The 22,528-nt window shown below is 36.4% G+C and overlaps 2 pseudogenes; both read left to right on the top strand.

The window, feature by feature from the left end:
* Positions 1 to 207: 207 nt before the first annotated feature.
* On the top strand, positions 208 to 9,978 carry LOC132303925 (uncharacterized; annotated as a pseudogene).
* A 2,879-nt stretch (positions 9,979 to 12,857) lies between these two features.
* LOC132303924 (26S proteasome non-ATPase regulatory subunit 6-like) lies at positions 12,858 to 22,310 on the top strand (annotated as a pseudogene).
* The last annotated feature ends 218 nt before the right edge of the window (positions 22,311 to 22,528 follow it).

The raw sequence follows: 22,528 nt of genomic DNA, 5'->3' as shown, positions 1-22,528 counted from the left end.
CATAAAAAATTTTATAAAAAAAAAGAAAAAAATTGAATGAAAAACAAAAACATATTATTCAACATTTTTTTTTTTTTTTTCTTTTTAAACTTGAAATTGATCTAAAATTCTTTTAATTTAAATTCAAATATGCTTTGCTTTATATTTTTATCATTGAACGTGTTCTTTTTTAATGTTTTGCCAACTTTCCCAAACGACACCGTTAGGTGACATTTGATTCAATAATCTGCAATTCCAATTGTTTCTCGAAACAATCTTCAACAGCAATGGCCATGGAAGACGACGACGAGACGAAGAGAAGCAGAGAAGTGGAGACAACAATCCTCGAGAAGGTGGGTGACGTCATCGCCTCCATCAACGACGCCAAACACGTCGACCAAGTCATCGTCGTCCTCCACTCTCTCGCTCTTCTTCTCTTCCCTCTGGATTCCCACTCTCTCAGGTCACCCTCTCCCCGAAACCCTCCCTTGTTTGGTTCCCGAGAAAATCACCAAGAAAATGGAAGTTAAAAGTTCCAGTTTCTGTAATTAATTTATGTCAGGCGAATTAGGTTGAGTTCGTTATGCAATTGTTGAAGTAGCTTTGGCTTTTTCAATTTTGCGTTGTATTTGATCTATTTGTCAACTAATCGGTACTTTATTTTATTATTATTATTATTTTTATTGGAATTAGGTAGCATCGATCGGCAATACAGAGACCAGGTGTGTATTTAATGGGGTGTTCTTGTAACTGGAGATCAAAAGTCAAGTTTTTTTTTTAGCAGTGTGTTCTGAAATTTATGTATTACTCATAGAGTAAATAAAAAGAAAATTCATTTATGTTTGATGAAGTAATTTTTTATTCTGATTTGCTTAGGTTCTTAGTGCCAAAGTCCCTTCTGAACAGGAGAGGAGTTATTGGCGGCAGGTTTTCTACCGTGGAGCTGCATTTCCTACATTGGCTAGGGTTTTGTTACAGGGTAAGTTGCTTATTACTTGAATTTTAAGTGTTTTTTTAGTGTTTGATTATTGTACTTAGAAAAATAGAAATATGAAGTTATTTCAGAATGGATCCCAAAGTAACCATTTTGTTGATTTTTTGGATGCTGGAGTAATATTTTTGTTGATTCAGGCTATAAACAGCAGGAAAAAGCAAAAAAAATAAAAAATTCATTTTCTTAAATGAGAATAAAATGGAAAATTTGGTAATATTTAATTAAGTAAATGAACTGAATGCTTAGAAGTTTGGAAGAGTTCTCTATTGCTGAAGTCTGGCTGTAAGGTCAGCAATAGAGACAAAGTTGGACTTGTAATAAGAAAAAATATTTATCAGTCATTAGTTGCTAATGTTAATTGCTGTTACCTGCAGATGTTGCTCCGAATTGGCTAACTTGTTTCCCCTTTTCCGCAAAGAAACATGTATATGATGTGTTCTTTGTGAATGGGCATGCCACTGAGGTTGTTCAGACTGTAGTTCCTTTTCTGCAACAGAATGGAAGTGCTAGTCTGGATGCTAATGCTGTTTGCTCAAGTGCTGAGAGGTAGTGGAAAAAACCCAGTAGTTCCATTATTTCTGAAACTTGTATTCTTCTTCTCCTTAGTCCATTTTCTCTTACGAATGGGTTGTTTAGTTCATCTTATCATCTAATTAATGCATATTACGGCAGAAAATTTTAGCATACTTAAATGAGTTCAACATTATTAATAAGGGTACCCCTTGTCATAGATCATAGTTATTAAAAGCTCAAGGCACACTAGGTCGCTATGGTCTCATAATCTTATCAGGGTTTTGACTTATGAGGACATGCTTTTGCTTCATTTGATATGATATGAAGTCTGTACTACTGCATTGTTAAACAGATGCCCATTGCATCATGCCTTATATAACTGACAACATTCACGAGATATCCTTCAATAATATAATATGACCACTGTTTTATTTCGTGTGTAGTATGTAAGTGTGAGGGATGTCATTGTTAACTAATATTCTATCATTTATATTTTTCTTTCTATGTTAATGACAGATTACTTGTACTTCACTTGATTGAAAATAATATGGTACTCCAGATGGCTAGAGAATTCGGTGGTGCTTGTCAATCTCAAGATCTTAGCAATGAACAGCTCAAGCAAGCTGTCTCTAGGATGGCACAGCTTGTTACGTCTGTTCCTGACAAAGCACGATTGAGAACCCTAGATGCACTTTCATCACAGTATCCTCATTTTCTTTTTATCGTGTGGAAGAATGTTTGGCTTTGTTCCATGGCTGCATCTGTTTGTTTGTGTGATATTTAGGAGTTTACACTTTAACATGTTTCGATTTTATACTTTCTACCAACAAAAAATCATATATTTTCTGTTAATATTAATATGGGAAAAGAGGGAGGGGGGGTTAAAACTTTTACCTGGATATGAACAATGGGTGGTAGAGGATGCTCATGACCTATGTTAACGACTTTCTTACCCTTGGCAGGGCACTAGCTAAACACCTGTCTATTCAGTAGATCTATATGTTAATTTGTTTATCCTCATTCTTTCTTCTTTATACCCTTTCAGAGTTATTGTTAATTCTATACCATAGAATTTCAGTTTTTTCTTCAAGCAGACTACTGTACAACTTATTGCTGGAGTAGAAGAATGGGATATGAGTCTAGGTGATAAAGCAGACATCTTCAATGAAAATGATATGGACGGTACCATCCTATTTGTTGGAGAATCATTTGCTCGCATTTGTCGGCGAGGGTCTGCAGGTAATATTAAATATTACAATCACTACAATTGAAAGTGAGAGACATTTCCATCTGCACTTCATGTTGTAAGTATAGATATAAACTATCCTAGTAACCTCCAAAATTCTCCTCAAAAAATTGTTTGTATATGTCTATTTCTGTGGTGTCTATTGGAGGTCTTAACCATATCGGGTTGCTTCCCTGGGAGCACACTCTATAAGAATTATTCTTGGACTGACTTGTATTCTTAGTGGTTATTCATAAGTCACAACTACCATGGCACCATTACATTGTTGTACTGGCCTGATGGAACTAAGCCCAAGAAACTAATCTTCTATTGTGATTGTTATTACCTTGTGACTTAAGTTCCCCAAATTCTTAACAGATGTGCTCTTGAGTGAAGTGATCCCACAAATTCTTAATCATGTCCGGAGCGTCTTATCATCAAATAATGATGTGTCTGTTGGCGAATTTTTTGAGTCATAGTCTGGTTCCCAGTTCTGGTTGAAGATGATAGAGGCAATTAAAGACCCCTATGCTGTAGAAAGAATCTCTGAACAACTTTTGCATAAATTGGGAGCTCAGCATGCAAGTGATGTTGAAGCTTATTGGATATTATGGATATTGTTTCATCGGTTGTTCGAGTCCCAAATATCAGTCAGGTGAGTGAAGCATTTCTATTCATTTTTTTATGGGAGTTGGAGGATACTGCCAGGATGTCTCTCTCTCTCTCTCTCTCTCTCTCTCTCTCTCTCCAGGTGCATTCATATTGGGGACAATTCATTTGAGTAACAATTGATTGTTTATTTTACAATTACAAATGAAGCGTAAATTTCTGTGAAGCAATATTTTATTTTATTTTATGTTTAATATTCAAATTGCAAGCCAGGGTAACTGCAAAGAGAATTAGATAACAAATAAGGTCGTCAATATGTACATGTGTGAGGGCCCATGCTTCATTGGAACTGATCATCATACACGTGCACAAGCAGTTAAAATACACAGCAGCCAGGTCCCTGGTGAAGCATGGTTAAACAGAATTTGTAATTATATATCCTTGTTTTTGTGAACTGCTTAGTACCAAAATCCATGCAAGAGTAGAGAGTATAAAGCAATAAAACAAGTTTGTCAATCTTTACATGTGCATGGGCCCAGGCTTCCTTGGACCTGATCATAAGAAGTGGCCAGGTGCCCAATGTAGTTCGTCAAATAAAAGGACTAGCCCATTGTATGAGGCCCCCGCCACTGCGGGGTCTGGGGAAGGTTAGATGTACATAGCGTTACCTCCGCATGCGGAAAGGCTGTTTCTTGTTTCGAACTTGTGACCTCTAGGTCACAATGGAGCAACCTTACCGATGTGCCAAGGCCTGCCCGGCCGCAATGAAGTTCGTTATATAGAATTTCTAATCACAAATCCTTGTTTTTAAATTATTCATAGAGAAAAGCTGGCACTGTTGTTTACCATTCTCAATAATATATTCTTATGTTGACTCCTACATTACTAGATATTGATTTTTGATATTTCCCCTTTTCAGGGCCATGTTTGTTGAAAAATTTTTACTCTGGAAAGTATTTCCTCTTTGTTGCCTGAAATGGATCCTTCAATTTACTGTTTTTGAATACCCCCCTGATGCTGCTTCACAGAGAAAATGTCATAATACTCGTAGTCTTGTAGACACAGTGCAGCGTCTTGTAGCAGCATGGTCTAAACTAGAGTTTGTGCAATCAGCCTCAATGGAGCAGCAGGCTTGTATCCTTTCTTATACTTTACCTTTTTGAATTAAATATCTCCAACAGTCTTGAGAGAACTTCCATGGTTAGGGGAAAGGATAAAACCTGCGGTACTTGTATCTTTACATTTAACTAGTTGGACTTCTTTCTACCTGCCTATACCGTTGGACCAAAAAAAAAAAGAGAGAGAAGGAAAGAAAAAGTAAAATTTTCTATATTTCGCTTCATCTGTTAATTCCAATTTGTTTTATTCTTGTTCAATAGCCCCTTAATTCAAGATTTAGATATAGCTGCAGCGGTAGGGCTCTCCCTGGAGAAGATGTCAAAAGAAGATTTAGATGCAACTAAGGATGTGATACACTTAATTCTTTAAGGAGTCAGCTGTAAATTTTGTTACTCACTATTGGTAGATTATCTTGCAGTATAGTTGGCTGGTGTTACTTACACTTTTTCTAATTGCTGGCAGGTAGGCTGGAGAGCCCTGCCCATTTGGTTCGAAGAATGGCTAGCGGTATTGCTTTAGTCTTTTCCAAAGTGATTGACCCAAAAAATCCCTGTATCTTGATGATAGCTGTACTGGGGAGACCATTGACTGGGAATTTGGCTTAGCAACCACGGAGAAGGGTACTCTGGTTACCACACACTGCAGTGAAGAGCATAATAATAAAGTAAAAGAATGTACTTCCATGTTGCCGGAAAATGAAAGTACCCACGATGGGATGGCCAATAATGTGAAAGGTAGAAAGAAGAGATTATCAGCATTTAAGTTGGTTGATCCTGATGAGATTATTGATCCAGCTACACTGAATCATGAGGCCGTTTCTGGTGAAGATAATATAGATGATGATGCAATTGAAATTTCTGAAACCTCAAGTGATGCATCGTTACAGCCATATGATTTAACAGATGATGATACAGATTTGAAAAGAAAATTCTCACAGTTGGTTGATGTGGTGGGAGCACTAAGAAAATCTGATGATGCAGATGGTGTAGGTCATTCGAGTCTATTTCTCTCTTCTTTTGTCTCTCTGAAAGTTAATTTCTAACCTTATCATGATATCTGTGAAATTTACAAATTTGGAGCATTTTTTGGGGTCTCCCTTGGTAAAAATTTACATAATGTGATTTAAAATCTCATCAATTGGTGTTCCCTCTCTTTTTATGTTTCTATGAAAATTAGTTTCTAACCATATCATGATACCTCTGAAATTTAAAATTTTGGAGCTTTTTTGGTGTTCTTCCTCGGTAAAGAATTACACAAGATGACTACAAAACTCGTCCAATCAATCTATTAACTGTCTAGTTATTAAAATTACGTGAAATAGCTGGTTTCATTCCCTAGTGCAGTTGGTATGGCTGCCAATTTCTCCATGAAGTTGTGTAACCCATTAATTCACCGGTCTTCAGCAAGCTGTCCTTGGCAAATTCCAAATTAGATTCCCATGGGGCTGTTATTTGAGAAATTGGTGAAACAATATCTCTTCTAGAAAGTTTGATTGCACATCTTATTTTGCAGGTTGAAAGGGCTCTTGATGTTGCTGAAAACCTTGTGCGTGCATCGCCTGATGAACTGAAGTATTTAACAGGTGATCTGGTCAGAACTCTTGTACAGGTTTGTTGCTCTGACTCGACTATTGAGGGAGAAGAAGAATCAACTGAAGAAAAGAGGCAGAAGGCGCTTGTGGCATTTATTGTCACATCTCCATTCGAATCTCTTGATACTTTGAACAAATTATTATATTCACCTAATGTAGATGTGAGCCAACGGATGATGATACTTGACGTCATGACGGATGCAGCACAGGAGCTTGCTTATGCTAGAACCGTGAGAGCAAAACGTCAGCCAAGAACCCTCATATCAACCACTTTAGAGACTCAACCGTGGTTCATGCCTAGTAGTGTAGGGCCTCCTGGAGCTGGTTTGTGGAAAGAGATCCCACGAACGGGAACTCTATTAAATTGGTCAAACTCGTATGAGAGAGAACTTCCCTCAAAACGGGGTCAGATCAAAAGAGGAAAGACACGCAGATGGAGCCTCCAATCAGCAAATATACAAGAAAAGCAGGTGGAATGGTCCCAAAATAAGTTTCCTCAATATGTTATGCTTCCTGCCATGCAGGGATTTGATAAGAAAAGGCATGGTGTTGACTTACTTGGTAGGGACTTTATTGTACTGGGGAAACTTATCTATATGCTTGGTGTTTGTATGAAATGTGCAGCCATGCATCCAGAGGCATCTGCATTGGCCCTTCCCCTAATGGATATGTTAAGCTCCAGGTACCTCACATCTTCCATACATTGACATACAGCAGGATCCTGGGGCTTGTGCTTACGGGTCAATGGCCTGTGGCACTGGCACCGTGGAATTTACTATTTAACCTAACCCATAAGGATTATACAAGAAAATATATGTATTGGGTGATTAAAGTGGTAGTTTTTCTTTGTCACTGAATAGTAGTAGGTTTGCCCCTGGGTGGTTGTGTCATTGCTGGTTTGCCACTGGCCTAAATGATTCGTTTCTGTCATTGAGCCTTGCCTCCTGTTTATCATGCAGGGAGATATGCCATCATGTAGAAGCATATGTCAGAAAATCTGCCCTTTTTGCAGCTTCATGCATATTGGTGGTCCTTCACCCCTCTTATATAGCATCTAGTTTGGTTGAAGGAAATCCTGAAATTTCTAAAGGGCTTGAGTGGGTTCGAACATGGGCTCTTCATGTAGCTGAATCAGACACAGATAGAGAGTGTTACACGGTAAGCATCATAAGCTTAAGTGCATGCATATAAATTTGCATTGACTAATACTATATCATATGAGAAATTCAAACGGGCCTTAATAATATTAGTGATGAGCCTACTCACAAGCCTGTACAAGTTTAATTGGAACAGCTCAGGCTCAGTTGTTTATAAATGAGCATTAAAATTTAAACTTGAGCTCAGCTCGTTCCTTGATAAATGTAGACGAGCCAAGTTTTTAGCAAGTTGCGTTTAACCACTAATAGGAAATTGTTTGAAAGAGCATTATCAATGTGTTACCCTGTTGGGAACTATTAGTAATAGTGGTTACCCTGGTTATTTCCAACAAAGCATATTTTGTATTTTCATTTTTGTTTTAATTTCTGGGGCTTTTTTTTTTTTTTTTTACTTAACCATCATTACAATATTCATTCATGAAGCATAATGGGAGGTGAGAACCCAAAGGCCAGAGTGCATGTTAACACACTGAATTGATCACAGCTCTTATTGTAAATCAGCCTCTGTGAGACCTAAAATGTGAAATTCTGTCATTGAACACTGTTGTCTGATCCATCGTGCTGTTTTATTTATTGAATATTTGAGAAGGTTTAGTAGTCTATATTTGGCCAGGGTACCAAGCAAAACATTTCTCCTCGAAGATGGGTTAAACTCAATTGCATTACGGGAAAAACTGTGGATATTGACAGTGGAGACACAGTATCAGATATAGAAGAATGTTTGTTTCTCGCTAACATAGGAGTGAAATGGAAGGCTTGTGACGTAGGATTTCCTTTCTTTAAATTAATTAGTTATATTTTAAGTAAATCATTGTAATATATGGAAAGCAGTATGAAAGTGTAATGAGGGATTTTTTTTTTTTTTCCCTGTAGTTTGTTTTGCTTATTTCCTTTCTAAATTTTTGGCAAGGAGTTTTCACTTCCAAGGTATCCGGCGGCTAGGAGAATAATGATTAAAAAAGGTATTTGGATTAAATCTTTCATTAGTTGGCATCCGGGAAAAAAAAAACGTTCAACCCAGCCAGGCCTTACACTGGCGTAGTTACTTTTCATTTTTGGACACCGAGACAACATGATGCATAATTTGTATTTACGTTTATTTCCTTTGGTTTTCTTGGCAACCAAGGGGAAACGTGATTCCCCCTGCGGGCTTTGTTACCTGGCTTTATCGACATTCCAGTAATTGCATTTTTTCCCATTGATTTAAATTAATAAATTCCCATGCCCACATAACCATTTAGGCGTTCTTTTCAATCTCAGATGGCTATGACATGTCTCCAACTCCATGCTGAGATGGCCCTTCAAGCTTCGCGAGCAATGGAGTCAGTAGAAAGTACGTTCAACATGAAGAGCATCGAGCTGCCTTCCAGTTCTTTGAAGGGGACCATTAAAATTCCCTTCTCAAACATGGAATTCTGAATTGATGAGCATACATCTGGTAAGCATTTCTGTAAAAAGTCCTCCTTTTGTAACCTTCTATACGGTCAATATCGTCAATTGTAGGTAGACCAAATGAAGGCACTGCTTCTTGCAAGTTATGTATGTTGTTTTGGCAGCTCTGAAACAAGTAAACAGGCTAATCACTTGTAGTTGCCTGTTTGCTTCTGTGTGTCTGCATCAATGAGATATATATTATAAAACATGTTTTAGCCATGGATAAGTAATAGCAATGGCAAGTGTATAAACCAAAAAAAAAAACATTGCTTTATGTTTGCCTAACAAAAGTAAGGTATAATAGGACTTAAAAGAGATTGAAAGGTGTGCTAGTTTAGCTGGTAAGTCTTTAGGTAGAAATGCCAGAGGCCTAGGGTCATTTTACCTTCATCAGGGCATTTACTTTTTGCAATGCATGTAATCCACCTTAAAATCCACTGAGGAACGAAAGGGAAACAATGCTTGCAGTGTGTAAGAAGTATTGGGTCGAGGTGTTGACCGTGTTGTAACTTGTAGGACAGCCTTCCTTATGGTCATGGAGCCTTGCCCACCTTTACGGGTTCATCCCACTAAGGAAAAGATCCCCTAGAGCTCCCTTAGTCTGCCAACAAGTAGCATAGCATTTGGAAAGGCGGTCAGGATGCCGACAGCTTCCTTTCTTCTTCCTTCGGGTTTGTTCTCCGCTCAGTCCTCTTCGTCTCAAGTATTAGACTCAAAACGGGAATGTGTCTTGTCTTGTTTTACTGCGTGCATTTTAATTTTCCACCTGCAAGACTCTGTATTTAGCTTGTTTTTTCATCTTTCAGACTTTATTCTCCCTTTCCCATTTCTGCTGGATTTGCAGACTCATTTGGATAACTTATACATTAATGTTTTCATGATCAAGGAAATCACATGGTTTCTTTCATTTGTTAACATTTACCAGTATGTTTCATTTGTGCAACTTTCAATCGGTTGCCTGAGGTAAATGGCTTAAGTTTGTTGTAGAATCACCCACTTTTCTTGTTCTAGTCCTTGTATTTTTAATTGGTGGTTTGCGTGGTTTGTAGGAATCAGTAGCTCCTCGTTCTAAATTACATCAGGAAAAGCAAGAAGGCATTGATTTCAAAGACTGAATTTCTTAATGAAAGGAATAGTGGATCTAAGTTTCTGAAGTTTGCATCATTGTAAATTCGATGGTATTTTAGGAAAATTTGCAGATTGTTTTATATTTCGTTATGGGCCTTAAATTATAAATCATTTTGGTGTAATCTTTTAAAAGTTAATGTGTAAATTTTGTGTACTCACCAGGCCATATTGGTAAAAAAAAAGAAAAAAAAGAAAAGGAAATGAAGGCTTTATCATATTCAATTTCAAAGATTGGTGTGCTTTTCTGTACGTTTGATGCAAATTGTACAATGCACTTGTCCACTGACCGTGTGTTTTTATTCATTCATTACAAAGAGAATGCTTCTCATACCCAGCGCGGAAAGCATCCCGGCCATGGAATGCAACCAAGTGGGACTTGTGGCTGGAATGCTTGGTTGCATTCCATGGTTGGGATGTTTTCAGCCCGTTATATCGGCTGAAGCGTAACAATGGCTGTCATAACTCTTGTTACAACGAAGAAGAGTGATAAGAGGTCAATGAGTGAACAGTCAATGTGAGTGATCAGGGTTAGGGTTTATCGGTCTTTGTTGTTTAAGATAGAAACACCTTAGAATTTTAAAGTCTCTTATGCTACAGCGCCTTGAAAACAAAAACGCAAAATGGCAGCAAATTTTGGACAAATAATGCTAAGCCCTTATTATTGCAACAATGTCGTTTGGTTGGAAGTCTCTAAACCTAATTTTGCAATTTATTACTGTATTATTATTATTTTTAATTTGGCAGTAAAAAACTAAAAACAGAAGGCAAATGCTTTTACCGTCGAGAATTTTAACCCAAATGCTTAGCCAATAAACAACGTTTGGGCAAAAAATTCAGTTGAAATCCTTGACCAGATAGCACTATTCAAACAGGGCCTAAGTTGAGAATGTTAAACATCATATAAAAATCTATGAATATGCAAGCAACCGAAATTCACTTAACCGTTATCATATCACCTAAGTGCCTTGTCATTTAGGGCCAGTTTGGTACAATAAAAATGATAGGAAAAGAAAAGTAGGGCTTTGGTAGAATGGAAATGAAAGGAAAAGAAAAGAAAAGAATGGTAATGAAAGGAAATAAAAAAAATGTGTTTGGTAGGAAATGTTGGATGGAAAGAAAAGGAATGGAAAGGAAAATGAAGGATTAATAAATATGTGTTTGGTTGCAAAGTCACCGAAATCCTTCTGCTACTTAATAACTACAAATTTACAATAATATCTTACATAATATTATCCTATATTCTATTTGACACAAATATTGAATCATATCAATAACAGTTTGCAGAAATTGAGAGAGCTACGAAAGATTGCAGAAATTGAGCGCGCTTTGAAAGATTGAAAGGGAGAGAGATAATATATATAGATGTAGTATTTAGAGAATTGAAATTTTTTTTGAATAGAAATATTTTTCCTAAATTTTCTCTATGAATTTTTCTTGCCAGCCTATTCCATAGGAATTGTTTTTGTAGGAATTTTTTTTTCCAACGTATTCCATAGGAATGTTTTAAACTTTCCATAGGAGATGAAACATGCCAAAACTCTTCATTGAGAAATTCTAGAGATTAATAGAGATGAACTTACAAAAATGACTATTGATAATGGATTTTAGGGCAGTGGGAAATTGGGAAGGGAGAATCTGATGAAAAATACTATGATTAGGAATGTTGCAACACTCAAATTCATCTTCAAAATCCTAAATACATAATATCTTCCGGCAGAAATCCAAACATTTGTGGGCTGAGTAACTATGCGGAACTCCGGTGAAAAAGGAGAGCAGGCTGCGAATTTTCTTTTTCCTGTTCATCATCTCCCTTAGTAGACATAGATTCCTCTTGTAATAAAATTGAGAATGAAAGTTAATTTTGAAAAAAAATTATAGTTTATAAGGTCAAAATTGTAACAACAATATTTATCACTTAAAACCCTCCTTGTTTCCCAAGAAGTGAATTTCAGAAGCCTCATTCTGTTGTTGCAGTAGAATGGACTTTTGGAGAGTTAGGCTTCATAAGGAAGCCCGTTTAAAAATATTTACCAAACACATTTTTTTTTTTTAGAATTCATTCCTGGGCTTAGAAGCCTGTTTTGGAGCCTCCAGAAGTCATGCCAAACAGGGCCATAATTAGGAGGAAGTGACTTTTTTTTATTTTCGGTGTGTGAGTAGCATATCACAATTTAATTAAAAAGTATTGAAATTAAGATTTATGATGTTGAAATAAATCAAATTTTATGTCATAAGAAACATTTTTTCTACGGAATAAATAAATAATTAAGGATAGTCCAAACAAATATTTGTTATTTAAATGAAATATCTTTTGACTATAAAAAAATAAAAATAAAAACAAGTGTGAAATATGTTTTGGGGGTGGGGAAGGGGGGGTTTTGTTTTGATATTATGGTGGATGCCATTGGATTTTTTTTGGGTATGCTATATCTATAATTTTTTAGAATCTTATAAATTTTTACTTTTAAATTTTATAAAAAAATCATGGTATAAGTTTTTTTTTTTTTGCTTCACCAAAATCAATTTAAGTTTGACATTTGATAAATAACTATCATATTACTATATATATTTCAAAGGCCTCATTTCATAATAAGAGGCATCGTTTAATGTTTTATGCAGTTAAAAATAAATAAATAAAGTGAGTGGTGGGTACTTTAGTCATACTAACATATTGTTTTGATTTTTAAGGGTAATTTTGTCAGAAAGTTTTTATCACACAATCACTCTAACAGAGGTTAGTTAAAATGACCCCCTCATAATAATTGAGGAGGTTAAATGCTAAAGATGTTCATAAAGGGTAATTTTGTCAGAAAGTTTTTATCACACAATCACTTTAACAGAGGTTACTTAAAATGACCCCCTCATAATAATTGAGGAGGTTAAATGCTAAAGATGTTCATAAAGGGTGTTGAGGGGAATTTTTTACAATTCGCCCTAGTTATTATTAATCAGTATGATAGATATGTGAATTGAAAAAAAAAAAAAAAAATTGCATTAATTAAACACATCAAATGTCAAAAATCATTTGTTGAAAATTAGTGGTAATTTTAGTGGGTCCCAACTTGTAATTTACGCCGAGAAGCACCCAATTACATCTCTTTTCTCCCCCCATCGCGTGCAAACTCAATCTGCCCGACTCAGTTGCTCTCTCCACAAGCAAAGTCCCAAGTGACAGAGCGAACCCACAAATCTGTATCAGAGAGAAAATCCATGGAAGGTGAAGAAGGTACACAGCATCCTCAGCTGGTTCTCGCTAACAAACTATTCCTTCTCACCCACCCAGATGTCCAAGACATTGAGAAGGTCCGCCTCCGTGAAGAGGTCTTCGCCGCCGTCAAAGCCGACGGTAACCACCACCACCACCGACGCTACCGTGAAAAAGGGTTTTCTTTTTCCAGTATTTAGACTAATGGGTTTTGTATGTATTGTTGCAGATATGGCTCCGCTCGATGAAACCCTAGCCGCTAACTCTGTGTTGGATATGGATCAGTCTGTTTTGGATTCGATGCGTTCCAAGATTGATGACGATCTCAAGAAGCTCGACGAAAAGTGAGTTTATAATTTCTCTCTGTTGCAAATATCTCAATATATATACGTATGTGATGGTTCAAATTACTATATAAGTAAGTCGGACTATGAATTAATTGTTATATCGCCTCACCTGTTAATGCAGTTCTTTAAATTCTGTTACATCCAACGATAAATTTTGGTTATAAGACCAGGATTTGATTCGGTATATTACTCAATTAATGATTCAATACTTGTAGTATTTGTGTTCATAGAGACATATGATTTGGAATTATTTGTTATATCGCCTCACCTGTTAATGTAGTTGTTCGAAACTGCATTTTTTTTTGTGGGATTAATGCACAACATAGTAAGATATTAAGAGTGGAAGAGGAGTGTTTGTGCTCTTGTTAGGTGGCTTTGTTGGTGTCTTCATACAGGACTTAGAATGTTCGAACAACAAAACGGAAATGAGTAGATTCAAAACCAGAGAATAGAAATCTGTATTTCAGGGCCAACAAATGAACGGAAGAAAGAGTGAATGCTAGTTTTAAAGATGATCATACAGATTTTGGATTTTGTGGGGGCATAGGCTTCCAACTGGTGAGGGGATCAGAAGATCCAATTCACTTTTTCTTCTCTGTTTGGGATGATGAAGGTTTTTATGTTCATTTTTGCATTATTGGTAGAGGGGTTCTATAACTTTGATAATTCATGGTAGACCTTCATTTTTTTAGGATGATTTTGATGAGAAAAGCGGGAAAATGAACTTGGAAGATACACTATAGTCTATTATGCTATTTTAGTGAGTTGAAGTCCCTAAAGTTAATTGGGGAAAATCTAATATCCAGAAGACAAGTCTAAATTCAACACAACTCACTCAGACTTTATGGAAATTATTGGATCAGTTAGAAATATTCTTTTTTGCTTTTCGTCTTTATTTAGGGTTATACACCACTTTTGCAATGAGTTTTGAGAGTTTAATATCTCTCTCCCCCTCACTATCCATCGCTTTGTTTCACATGACTATTACCTATTTGCACTATCATTAAGCTGATGCAAAAGCATTATTCTATTTTGTTAGTAAACCTTTCTAACATCCTCAGTTCATTTGATGGGCTTGGTGTTTATTAAGTTCAAACTGTTCTTGTGTCATATGCATGACAACCATTTTGTGAAAATGGCATTGTTCACTTTCCTATTGGGAAGACGATGGCCCCATTCAGCAGGGCCTTCCCCATAAGGCTCATCTACGTTGCATCAATAATTTTCGCTATTGACGACCAGCTAGTCAAGAGCAGAGCGAGATTCTTTTTCGTTGATCGGTGAGAAGGCAGGATCAGGATGTGAGACTCTGGTACTGTCACCAGGAAGTCAATTAGGGGATTTCACACTTAGAACAGTAATTTGATAGGGTTATTCATTGCTCACAATGATATGAGAGTACCTTTGGTACTTTAATTTGGTCCTTTTTCCTTCTCTCTCTTCACTCTCTTTCATTCTTTTATGTTTGGGGGGTGGTGGGTGATTGTTTTCTAAATATTAGTTGAGCTTCCTTTCTTTGGTCGTTTGTGAAATTGTGATGGATTATATTTATCCCTACCTTTTTGATTGATTAATAATATTTTGACTTCTATTTTTGCAAAATTTTTGGTACCTCTCTTTCAATCTTCCTATTATTTATTTGACAATGAAGTTCAACCATTTTTTTTTTTTTTTGGTTATGCTTGCATTCTACTAACACATGCACATGCATGTGCACACATACTGTTCACTAGTTGATGGAGATCAAAATATGTATTGTATGCTTGAGCTGCACATGACTCTAACCTATGCTTGGAGGAGGGGCAAGGACAAATAGATTTTAGAGCTGTCCTATATATTTTAGAAATATTAATAGATATGAGTTAGTTTTGCAATATATCCTTTTAATTAGTATTAGGGTTAGGTTTGCCTATGAGTAAGGTCTTAAGGTCTTGCATCTTTGTTGGACTGAGCATGGCTATTTTTCGGCACTGAACATAGGCACAGCTACATGACATCCATTTTTGACTTCTATGTGACTGCATCATATATTGTAGAAGCTATATTGGACTTAGGTTTCTTTTGTATTGCCTATATATATACATGGGCATATGTGTTGGATTGACCACCATTGATGATTATTGAATAATATTGAGTTGTGGATTACAGATTCCTGTCTCCCAATTCTTCTTTTACTCTCTTCTTCCCTCCCTCTTCTTCTCTCTCTTTTCCTCACTTTCCTTCTCTCTTTTGGCTCTACATCAGTTTGGTATCAGAGCACACTACCCATCCTACATCACTAGTTTTATATATCTGAAGTATAAAAATTTAACCTTTTAGGCTCACTTGAGGTCACTTGTTGTCGTTATTTGTTGATGCATGTTATTTGCCTTAGTAACATAATTGCTGAAGACATAGTGCTATTGGATAAATCAAAGGAAACTTTAGCAACAAAATTGGAAACTTGGAGAACAACTTTAATCTCAAATGGTTTAAACATAAGTTGAACTAAAGCAGAATCTATGGAATGTTAATTAGTCATGTTATAGGAAATGATAATATAGTGATAACTATTCAAGACCAAAGCATTACTCAAGTAATATTTTTCAAAATTTAAGATCAATCCCATGAAAGGACATAGAGATTGATGATGATATAAGTAGTAGAATTTGAATAGGGTGGACAAAATAGAGGCAAGGTAGTGGTGTTTTTTACGACAAACAAACATCAAATAAGTTAAAAGGGATGGTATATATGACAGTCACTAGACCGACTATCTTATATGGAACAAAGTCCATATAAAGTATTGGGTGTTAAAAAAGAAACAAGAATAAAAAAGAAAAAAAAGAAAAGAAAAGAAAAAAAGAGAGAGACAAGAACGACACATTCATGTTGCTGAAATGCGAATACTAAGATGGATGTTAAGAGTAATGAGAAGGGAAAAGGATAATAATCAATGTTAAGGGAGAAATTAAAAATGACACATATTAATGAAAATAGAGAAAGTACACTTAGGTGGGTGGATATATTCAATGTAGACCTGTAGAATGTAGATGCACTGGTGAGAGAATGAAGATTGGTTTCTATAGAAAGTAAAGAGGCAAAAAGGTTAACCAAATATATATATATAATTTTGATACTTAAGTTTTCAGTAAAGGCGCTCAAAAGGGGAGTGCTCCTAAAGGAAACATAATTCGTTTATGACGACACTATAACTTTAAGCTATCCACATAATCCAAAAGATAATCCATAGAATTACAATCCCGCCCATTGAACCAAAATAATAAAGATGATAGAATATTGTATTTGAGAGACCAAATAGGACTCCTCTCCCTCAAAAGATCTCCCATTCCTCTCGCGCCACAAACCTTAAGAAGCTCCTTTCCAAAAGAAAGGTCTCAGAATACCAAGGGGAGTAGCTCTCCAAGCATCTTTGACTTGGGTCTCCACTATACACCCTTTCCAAGTCTCTAACATGTCCACCATGGATTCTGGAAAAACCCATGCTAGACCAAAAGCAGCCAAACCATAGACCAAACATCCCTTGACACCGAGAAATGAAGGAGAAGATGGTTCACAGATTTACCCGACTTCTCACACATGCAGCACCAGTTAACCACAATATGATCTCTCCTTCTAAGGCTATCAAGAGTTAGGATACTTCCCAGGGCAGCAGTCCAAGTGAAGAAAGCCACCTTCAAGGGAGCTTTCGTCCTCAAATAGCTGTCCAAGGAAAAGTAGGTCAACCAAAACTAACATGGAATGAATACATAAGAAATGATTTTAGATAAATAAATCTACTAGGTGAAATGGCTTATGATAGAAGAGAATGAAAAAAGAGAATCCATGTGGCCGGCCCCATTCACACGAGATAATGACATTGAAGATGATAGTGGTAATGGTGGTGGTGATGGTTTTCTCTACATCTGTAGGTGAGCTCTAGTATGCTGCCTTTTTTGTGCAATTTGGCCCTTTATAGTTTTTCCTTCTTAAACTAATGTTGCTGATGTTATTAGGTCATTTCACTGATTGCAGATTACTAGTTGTTCCATGTACTTTTCATTCCTTGCATGCTATCTGCTTGTATGTTTTAGGTTTTTCCATGATTGGATAAATTTTGATTTTGCATATTTGATTCTTACATTTGCGAACTCCTAGCAAATTACTCAAGATTTGATGCATTGCCCTGCTTTGACTTGCCCAGTCATCTCAGTTTTATTGGATTCCGATAAGATGACCCAATAGAGTTGGTGCCATCCTGGCAAGTATTGCATGACAACTCATGAATTGCCTGATTTGCAGCCATCCTGCTTATATCACTTCAGTCTTCTTAGTATTGATGTGTTGTCGCATGAGATGTGGTCAATATGCCCTCTATTTGCAATACACAATGCTGTTCACTTTGCAACCACTCAATGTTTATTGTCCAAAGGCCACGACCTGATTTCTTTCTTACATCCTATCCTATTTACAGTATCTCACACAAAGTTTAAAGTTGCAGTCAGTGCCATGACATATCATCTAGCTTGTCTCAATATCTCATGCTATCAATCCTATTTTGAGACATGTAAAGAATTATGGTAGATGAAGTGATCTCTAATTCTCTATTGTATCACAAGACGACTCATAGTCTCACCCGAGATGACGTTGTCTTGCGTGATGACAAGCAAGATGCTTCGTGATTGGCAAGATGTTGTGCATGACAATGTCTTTTACCTTATTAGCAAAAGGGTTCCCCCGTCCTAGCCACTCATTCACTCATTTGAACTCTAGTGATTTATGCTCTATATGGTGGAAAGAATAAGTGGTTAGAAGGGATATGAGAAGGGATGGGATTTTATTTGGTTGGGTGAAAGGAAAGGAAGTGGTTGACATCTTTCATTGTTTGGTAGGAGGAAAGGAAAGAGGGAAGGTTTTGAATATGGTTTTCACTATTATACCCTCATTTATACAAGTATTACACATCTGATATGGTAATATTAAATAAAGAATGCCCTTTACATTTTCAGTTAAGAAATATCCTTCCCTTCTTCTCCCTTTTGTTCATTTTTGGAAGGCAGCAAATTGGTGAGCTCACAGGGATGCCTAATTTATGATCCCATCCCTTTCCTCTCATTCTTCCCTCTACTAAGTAAAAAATGTATGTTCCATCCTTCCTCTCTTCCCTCCCCTTTCCTTCTTTCCCCCCTATCACACACAGTCTTAGTCCCATACTAGTGCTGTAACCAATACGCAATGACTTGATAACCCACTTCTTGTGTGTGTATGGAATTTAAATAAGATCAATTGGTGATATGGTTTTTAACTATTCCCATCATGTAACTTCTATCAATTGGCAATGTGATTTGTTTCCTACCATGTCTGATGAATTCCACATATATTTGAAAAGGATCTGGGTTAGATATTGTGAATGATTATTGAGTTCTGTTGTAAACTATATATTATGAGGTCCTCTTATATGGACCAGTTGGTTAGTCTGATCATACTGCACCTTATGTTTCCACCACTGCATTTTGTTGTGATGTGATCATTACATTGTATCTATGAGGTGCCAAGTTCCTAAGGCCCTAAATTCTTTTGTACTTGTTCATTTATATTTAATTGAATTTGTTTAGAATTGCTGATGCTGAAGAAAACCTTGGCGAAAGTGAAGTTCGAGAAGCTCATTTAGCTAAATCCTTGTTTTACATTCGAATTGGTGACAAGGTAAATAAGAATTATGACTAAAAATTACATAAAGTCTTGGCCAGTTCAGTGAACCTTTTCCTGACTTATTCCTTTGTGATTCCAGGATAAGGCATTAGAACAACTCAAGGTAACTGAAAGCAAAACTGTTGCAGTTGGGCAGAAGATGGACTTGGTCTTCCATACACTGCCGCTTGGTTTTTTCTATATGGATTTTGATCTCATTTCTAAAAGCATTGATAAAGCGAAGAAGTAAGCGTGGACACAAAATCCTTTTTTTTGAAATTTTCTTCTGCAGTCTCTTTTATTTAAAGCATTGCAGTTCAGCCTGAATTCTTACTCTAATACACCAATGGCAGCTTGTTTGAAGAGGGAGGTGACTGGGAAAGGAAGAACGTCTAAAGGTGTATGAAGGCTTGTACTGCATGTCCATTCGTAACTTTAAAAAAGCCGCAGATCTTTTCCTGGATTCCATCTCAACTTTCAGTACTTCTGAACTTTTCCCTTATGACACCTTCATTTTTTACACCGTCCTTACAAGCATTGTATCATTGGATAGAGTTTCTCTGAAACAAAAGGTATTATTCAGTTTTGCCTCTGCCTGTATTTTTGCTCTATTTACTTGAGAGAGGGTTTGGCTTTTCTTTTATTTCTTCTTTATTTTTTTTCCATTTTATTTTTCTTTATTATTATTGTTGTTGTTGTCGTCGTCGTTGTCTTTGGTTTTCCTCTTTTTCCTTTTGGGGGTGGTGATGGGGGTAGGATTGGGGGGAGGAGGTGGGTTTAATTGACATTCTAACTATAGTTACTCTGTGGCAGGTAGTTGATGCTCCTGAAATCTTGACAGTGATTGGAAAGATCCCTTTTCTGTCTGACTTTATGAAAACTCTATATGATTGTCAATACAAATCATTTTTCTCAGCGTTTGGTGAGTAAATATAGTGTACACAATACTCTTCCTTTTTAATTGAATATATTCAGAATTGTGTGTATACATTTGGTCATGTGTGTGTGTATATAGTTTGTTGCATTGCATAGTTTTGTCCAGTTCTACCATAGACCCTCCGGCCTTCACCATTTTTTTCATGTGTGCTAATTCAATGATTTTTCATATGACAAAATTCAGATTCTCATGCAAAATACTTCTTTTTTTCTTGAAGGTCATCTCAAGTCATTGAAATAAATTTCATTCAGGAGGCATCCTTCCTGAAACTGATATCTGATAGCTTTTCAACTTACAATAGTACATTTCATCTGCTTGCCTCAGGATTGCCATATCGAGTAAGCCTGGGATCCACATCTGAAGCATATGAGAAAAAGGAATGGGACCAATCAACAAATAGGTCCCATTCAGTAGATCAGGAGTTTAAAAAATTAGTCTTAATTGTGGAGCTTTAAGTGTTTGGTTTGCATAATTTTTTGGAAGCATTTATATGTCTTTGTCCTGTCCAAGTATAAGATTGAAGGTTAATAGTTGATCTAGTCTAATCATAGTAGATTTTCATATAAAATATCTACTCAGATTAATAAATCTATCGGTAAACAATGTTGGTTGTACTGGAATGTAAAATATGCGAGTGGCATTTGGATTTTGCTTGCCCTCTCTGCTAGTGTGACGATAGCCAATACCACCTGTACTGATCAAACCTGTCAGGTTTCATTCAATTTTATTAGTTTTCTGGTATATTTGAGTTATAATTTTCACTTGGATGACTTTCAGCTGGCCTGACTGAGAATGTAAAGTTGGACCGCTATTTGCACCCACGCTTCCAGTATTACATGAGGGAGGTTAGAACAGTTGTGTATTCCCAGTTCTTGGGGTCCTACAAGAGTGTTACAATTGAAGCAATGGCAAAGGCGTTTGGTGTATCAGTGGATTTCATTGATTTGTAAGTGGTTCATTTTCGCGGATATTCTCAATTGTGTTCTCTTTTGTATTACATAGTTTTTCCTTTTTGTTAGGAGCTAGAGGTGTTTACTTGTGTTTTTCGATGGATCCAGGGAACTGTCTCGATTTTTGATAAAGTTGCAGGTGTTTTGGAAACTAATCGTCCTGATGCAAAGATTGCTCTTTATCAAGCAACTATCAAACAAGGGGACTCCTTATTAAACCGGATTTAGAAGCTGTCTTGCGTGATCGATCTATGTAGTAGGTAAATGTTCCTTGTTTTGATTGACTTTAGGAACCTGGTTTTGGTTACTTAAGATGTACTTTTTATTTTTATCTGAATTTTGTTAATTTTTAAAGTTCTAATGGACAATTGCTTTGTGAAAATGATGCCAGAAATTAGGTCTATGCCTAGTCTAACAGTCTAACCTTCCCAGCACCCTTGGTAATCAATGGGAACCATGCTGGGTAATGGTTTGGTTGGCATCTCCTGGGTTGTTTATTTTTTGTCTGTGTGGAAGATATAGCGTGATTTTAGATGTTTTATGGTTGGATAGCATTTAAAATAGGAGTGATTATGCTTATTAATTTAATATATCCAATCCAGTGGTTAAAAGTTGTTGGGTCCTTTGACCTTGAGTATCTTTCCCATTCCTTAACTAACTGGTCCAATGATTTCAATTTCGGTTGGTCATTTTTTCCCCATTAATGGTTCATTTCATTTTTAGCCGAATCATTCAAAGTTTTAATTATGTGGGGGGTTGCATTTGTATATTAAAATTTATCTAGCATCCAGAATAAGGTTCCCTTTTTCATTTTGTAGTTTCTGAAGTGACTCTTTGCCCGATGAGTGTACCATGTTGTTCCTGGAGTAACCTTACCTTTTGGTACAGAGATGCATCCACATGTCGGGGGAATGATTAGATGAGTACAGTACCTAGGAGTAAAAACTTCATGAAAGACCGACCACCTTTAAAACAATTCATTTAACTTTTATACTAATTATTTCATGTCAAAATTTCCATCTGTATTGATCTTTCGTGCAACCTTATCATGCTAGTAGCTGATGATTTTTTTGCTTGCAGCAGCAGGACTGTTACCTCACTGCCACTCAAGCTTGTTCTTATTTGGAGACACCGTGGAGAGCTTAAATTGGAGACATTATGGAGAGTGTTGCCAACTGACTTCTGCAAAAGCGTTGAACAGCGGAAATCTCTTGCTTTCTCAATTTAATTTTCGTTTGGAAGGTGACTTGCCTAAACAAAAAAATGGCTCAAGGAATTGATTGTTTCATGCTTTTGAATGTTGGAAGTCTCAATCTCCACAAGTTTCTTTTCGTTGAAAATTTTCCCAGAAAATGTGGGTTCGGAATTAATGGAATCTTTTGCTGAATCCAGCCATAGACGTGATGAGTGTGTGGTTCAGCGACACGCTTTCAATCCATACTCTGTTTGCCATTTATTAGAGGAAGAATCATTTTCCTTGGATTGAGCTGTTCTACTGCTTGTTTGATGACTCAAAATGGTCAATTTTACGTACCAATTTACTCAAATGAACTTAAGTTTTTAGTTTACTGCAAATGATATATAAACTATATAAAGAACCATTTTCATATTTTTCTTTTTAGAAAAAAGAATCATCTTTCTTCACTTGGAAGAGTTTAGTAGCATTCTTG

The sequence above is a fragment of the Cornus florida genome, unplaced genomic scaffold (assembly GCF_030987335.1).
Source record: "Cornus florida cultivar Cherokee Brave unplaced genomic scaffold, ASM3098733v1 CherokeeBrave_3.0.0_Hap2_Chr04, whole genome shotgun sequence".
Taxonomy (NCBI): Eukaryota; Viridiplantae; Streptophyta; class Magnoliopsida; order Cornales; family Cornaceae; genus Cornus; species Cornus florida.
The sequence above is the reverse complement of the archived record's forward strand: the minus strand, read 5'-3'. Positions and strand labels throughout refer to the sequence as shown.